The sequence below is a fragment of the Capsicum annuum genome, chromosome 8, assembly GCF_002878395.1.
Source record: "Capsicum annuum cultivar UCD-10X-F1 chromosome 8, UCD10Xv1.1, whole genome shotgun sequence".
Classification (NCBI taxonomy): Eukaryota; Viridiplantae; Streptophyta; class Magnoliopsida; order Solanales; family Solanaceae; genus Capsicum; species Capsicum annuum.
Window position 1 is genome coordinate 155,240,181 of NC_061118.1, and position 5,962 is coordinate 155,246,142.

Consider the following 5,962-nt stretch of genomic DNA (forward strand, 5'->3'; position numbering starts at 1 on the left):
GGGGTGATGCCTTTTTTATTTAATATATATATATATATATATAAAATAGTAAATATATATTTTTTATTTTAAAAAAATATATATATAAAAATAATGTGTGGGGGGTTAATTTTTTTTTAGAAAAATCGAACTTCTTACGTGGCAATGACGTGGCTCCGACGTGGCAGTGACGTGACGTTGATGTGTAGGCGAGTGTAATACACTCTCCGTTGTGAGAGTGGTATTAAGTTTTGAGGGGTGAAAATAATACAATAAATAAATAAAAATTAAGTTTAAGTGATAAGGTAAGTTGAGCAGACAAGTTCGAAAGAAAAAAATGTCTTTTCTCATTAAAAACATATAAACTAATAAGAGGAAAAATGTCCCCCTAAATAAAAATCTTTAATCGACTATATTATGGATGTTATTTTGTATTATGGTGTGAGAAGAGGGGTTTATAGAGTCTCAAAATCTTTCCTCTTAAAAAAAGGTCGGCCAAATATGAAAAAGTTCTATATTTTTTTTTATTTTTTTTTTTAAATAAAAGTAATTATTTTTAAGCCAAAAATCCTAACACTGTGGCGACAAGATTACGTTCAAGCACTGCTGTTTTGCCCTTTTTGGAAAGTAAACTTGGAAATGCTAGAGAACAAGGAAAGTACCAAAATCTATCTAATTGATTCGTAAAAGGTATAACTTGGTAATTCCGCCGAGCTGTCATGTCTAGTTGTTGCGCTGAAAGAGTTGAAACCAAATATTATAGTTCCAAATATTATTCCGATCATATTTATTCCTCATTCTTTCATAATAAGAAAATTTTGTAACAGTACTTCTGGAGGATATGGAATTTGGTGTAATTATTTCTACTTAGAAAAAGAAACAGTGCACAAAATAATAAGTGCACTATATCAAAAATAGCAATTAATAGTGTACTATTTTTGTGCACTATGGGTAAGAAAAATGAATAGTGCACAAAAAGTGCATTTTTCATTATTCACAACCGTCTATTCAATCTGTCACCTATCTATTTCAAAAAAAAATATTGTGCACAAACCTATTTATGCCACTTTCTAATTTCATGGCATAGATCGGTTATTTTTTAAAAATGAGGACATATTTTGATTCCGAACTCTAAGTTGAAAGTGTCAGAATTTTACGGCGTGTTTTATTTTTGGCCTATCATTTGTTAGTTATTATAAAATAAAATAAAATGAATAAGAGATTTTTTTCTTAGATTGTGTAAATATAAAGGTATGAGATATCTCGTGTAAAATGCATATCTTGTATAAAAAAATTAAAATAAAATTATAAATAGCCTTAAAATTAGTTCTTCCCATTTAGATTGGAAGTATCTATTTTTATAAAGAATTATTTTCTGTTTTATTCTTCTTCTTTTGAGATTATTGATTTTTTCTATGCATTAATCTTGAACTTGAATTGATTTTATCATTTTGGTTGAGCCATTAGTGACTCTCAACAACTTAGTTTTTTATTTACCAATAAAAGAAATGCTCATTTAATTCTAATTTTAATTATCTTGTTTTAATATTTTCACACACACATATATATATATATGTATGTATGTATGTATATATATATATATATATATATATATATATATATATACACACACGATTAATCGCACGTGTCTCACACGTGTAACATTTGATTATTTAAAATTAAATAATTTTATTCATTGCGAAAATTTTTAATGAAGTGCAAAAAGTTCAAATTACTTTTCAAATATTCTTAACAATTTAATATAATAATGTAAACATAAAAATATATTTAGTGTAAGAGTGCGCGCGCGCACACACACGTTTGATTATTTAAAATTAAACGATTTTGTCTAATGCGGAGATTTTTAATGAAGTGCAAAAAGTTCAAATCACTTTTCAAAGATTCTTAACAATTTAATATAATAATGTAAACATAAACATATATTTCAGTGTAAGCACGTATATATATTACCATCAGAAGTTCAAGCAGTTAATGGATCATCACTTTTGCTTTTGTCGTGCAGTACCTCTTTCCCTTGCTGCTAGATGTTAAAACTAGCATCATGCATTATCTCTTTCTCTTGCTGCTAGAGACTAAAAGAGACACATCAGTTTAAATTATAACCCTAAAATGTAATATATATAGAGATAGATAGATAGATATATAAAAAACCTTTTTGAGGAACAATAATATTTTAGAAGAACTCAACCAGCCTTACATGCAAGCAAAAAGATTTGTTCTACTTAATTGAGTTCATGATAAGAAAATTTACATGTATTTTAATATTTATTGTTATTTTATAGAATTAGTTGCTCTTTTGCAATATTTTAGTAATTGATTTGATATATACACACGCTATTACTACTCTAATAATGTTACAAATATAAATTGCAAACTATGTTTTAGTTTTAAATCATAAACAATTTTAATATATATGCTCTATTGCTTGTATTAATTTGTAGGTGTAAATCGTCTATTGCCGCATGCATAAAGTATCAGTCTGACGTAATTTAAATTTCTTAATTAATTGTTGAAATCTTGTTGAGTCTTCTTCTCGAGATAAATGTTGTTATTTGATTTTCTTTTTTAACTCTAAATTTATGATTCATATGACTAAAATTCTTTTTAGTTTATTACGGATTACGTCTGGTGATTTCTTTTTTGTTGTAGATTAGATCGAGTGAAAATTCTTCTTTCATAAATTTTGTGTAGCATTGAATGTCTCAATCTAAGCTAATGTGTTTCTTTAATGTCTTCTTTATCACTCAATTATCATATTATTTTGTAATAATAATCAAAGTAAAATAAAACAAACAACATAAAATAAATGGTGCATATCATGCTACAAATCAACAACATGAAATAAATGGTACATATCATGCTACAAATCAACTTAACTTTTGTTATAATTTTGTTTTGTAGGTTAAAAATTTCTTAATCAATTATTATCTTAATATTTAAATATTAAAATTAACTGAAATAAATAGTTCTAAAGTTTAATTTTAATATCAGTTTAATTTAAATTTTTTAGAAATATTGTTTGAACTTTTTGCCCTTCATTAAAATTCTCTTCTTTAGATAAAATCATCTTTTCACTATTTTCTTATTATTTAAAAGTTGAAATTAAATAAATATTTATAGTAAAATATTTTCTTATTAGAAGTCATCAAAATTAATGACAACTAATACATTTTTCATTAGTTTACGAATTCTAAATCAACTAAAGCTGATTAAGAAGATTTGAAATATCTAGAAATAATTATGAAAGCGTTAGAATAAGAAAAAATATAAGAAGTATTAAATTTTTAAAAGTTCCAAGTAAGTAATCAAAAATTTTCTAAAAATTTAACTTTAAAAAGGATAGATTTTAAATATAGAAAAAAAAATAAAAACAATCATGCTGCAAATATGGTTCAAATCGATGCGTCTCTCTTATTCTCTAACAAGAAGAAAAAGAGGTACTGCATGACAAATGCAAAAGTAACGATCTATTAACCACTTGAAACTTTTGATGGTAAAATATATGTGTTTACGATAAAATATATGTTATGTTTACATTATTAACTTATTATGAAGAATCTTTAGGAAGTGATTTGAACTTTTGCACTTCATTAAAAATATTCACAATAGAAAAAATTATCTAATTTTAACTAATCAAAAGTTACACCTTGAAAGATATTTCAAACATTCTTAGTAAAAGAAGATATTAGTAAGACACGATCTATTGTTTTTAGTGGTGGTAAGCTTCTACCACTCTAATTCTGATCAAAACTACCCCAATTGGAAGTTATTGTCTCATCAATCTCAACAGAAAGAAAGATAAAAGGCAATTTTTTGATCTAGAAATAGGAATAGTCAATTTTTATGTTGGCAAGGAGAAGATCCATGCTTCACTCTCCATCAGCAGCAGAAAGAAAGGAAAATGGTAAAGCAAGAGAGGATTTTGAAGACAAATTAGGCTCAGACATAAAAGGGGGAAAGTAGTTTGAAACTTCACATGTTTCCCTCATTGTGCCACGTGGAACAAATCCAAGCATCCAAGAGAAGTTTGATAGATGAATTATTCACCATTGGATGAAAATGCTTTGGTCATAATATACATAATATAGACACGTGAGTAGCACATAGAGGAGAATATAGCTTATTATCAATTTTTTATGAAGTTAGAATACATTGTATAGGATTGGGACAAGTGTACAGCTGAGCATTTTTCTTTTGTATTTTCCTTTGTACAAACACTTGTATAAAAGGATACATGATCAATAACAAGATTATCAAAAAAATTTCCACAATTTCTTCTGCAATTTCTTACATGGTATCAGAGAAGTGAGCTCGATCCATCAAATTACAATCAAAGTTTTTCAAATCACTAAAAATGACCGAAGAAGTAAGTAATAAAAATCCTGCAAACAGTAATGTTCATCCTCCTGCAACAAGTGTGGATTTCAATCACCTTTACTATCTTCATCCTTCTGATTCTCCTGGGATGAATATGATTAGCTCGTTGTTTGATGGAAGGGGATTCCCAAGATGGAGAAGATCCATCTTGATAGCATTTTCAGCCAAGAGGAAGCTTGGTTTCATTAATAGCAATTGTCAAATGTCAGATCTAGCTTCACCAAATTTCTCTCAATGGAGTTGCTACAATGATATAGTGATTTCTTGGTTGTTGAATGCATTATCCAACGACATTGCAGATAGTGTTATCTATTCCACTACTGCTAAGGAGCTGTGGGACGGTCTTGACCAAAGATTTGACAAATCAAATGGAGCCAAACTCTTTCACCTTCAAAATAAATTAAGCACATTAGTTCAAGAAAATTCTGATGTGTCAGGATATTTTACAAATATGAAAAGAATCTGGGATGAACTAGATTCTTTGAATGCAGACATAGTGTGTTCCTGTGCGTGCACATATGAAGAAAAAACAAAATTATCCAAATCCCTCCAAGATCAAAGACTAATCGATTTTTAATGGAACTAAATGACATATATGCACAGGCAAGGGGTAACATATTGATGATGAAACCTTTGCCAGGATTAGATGTCGCATATTCATTATTGTTACAGGATGAAAATCAAAGAGAGATCTATGTTAATGCACAGTTTTTTTCTGAATCATCATCTTTCAGGGTGATAAATCAAGGGAAACAAAATGTCAGGGGAGGAAATCAGTTTTCCATTAATGGAAATGTAAACCAATTGCAGAGAAATACAGGTGGATATCAGAAGTCTACTATATACCCCCAAAGATCTGGTAACTCTCAACATAAGCCCAAAGGAAGAAGGGCTAAATACAACCCTAATGTGACTTGCACATATTGTTTTAAGCAGAAACATAGAATGAAAAATTGTTTTAGGCTAGTAGATTTTCCTGATGACTTTGAGTTCGCAAAAGGAAAAAATGTTGTAGTTAAAGGAAATGCAGCATTCACAAGGGAAGATAGTCATAAGATTGGTGAAAATTACATAAAAAGGGGGAGAAACAATAGTTGTCAGTTCTCCAAGGATGGAGGTAATGGGCCATTCCAGCATTTCAACAAAGAGCAAAGGGCAGAAATTGCTCAAATGATGAAGGTGATGCAGATTTCACAATCAATTCCTAGTGTAGAAATTAGTGCAAATGCAGTAGCTGGTACAATTCTTAAATATTCAGGGACATGTTTTTTAGTTTTTAACTCTACAACCTGGATCATTGACTTAGGAGCATCAGAACACATGTGTTTTGATGCTTCTTTTTTTCCTTCTATGACCCCTCTTCATATTCCTTTAAACATTAGTTTACCTAATTCTTTTAAGGTAACTGTCACTCACATAGGAAGTGTTTCTATTCTTCCAAATCTCACTCTTAGTAATGTTCTGTATGTTCCAATGTTCAAGTATAATCTACTCTCTGTGCATAGATTAAGTGCTCAAATCAAATGGAATGTGCTATTTACCTCTAGTGAATGTCTCTTGCAGGACCTTTCCATGAAGAGGGTGG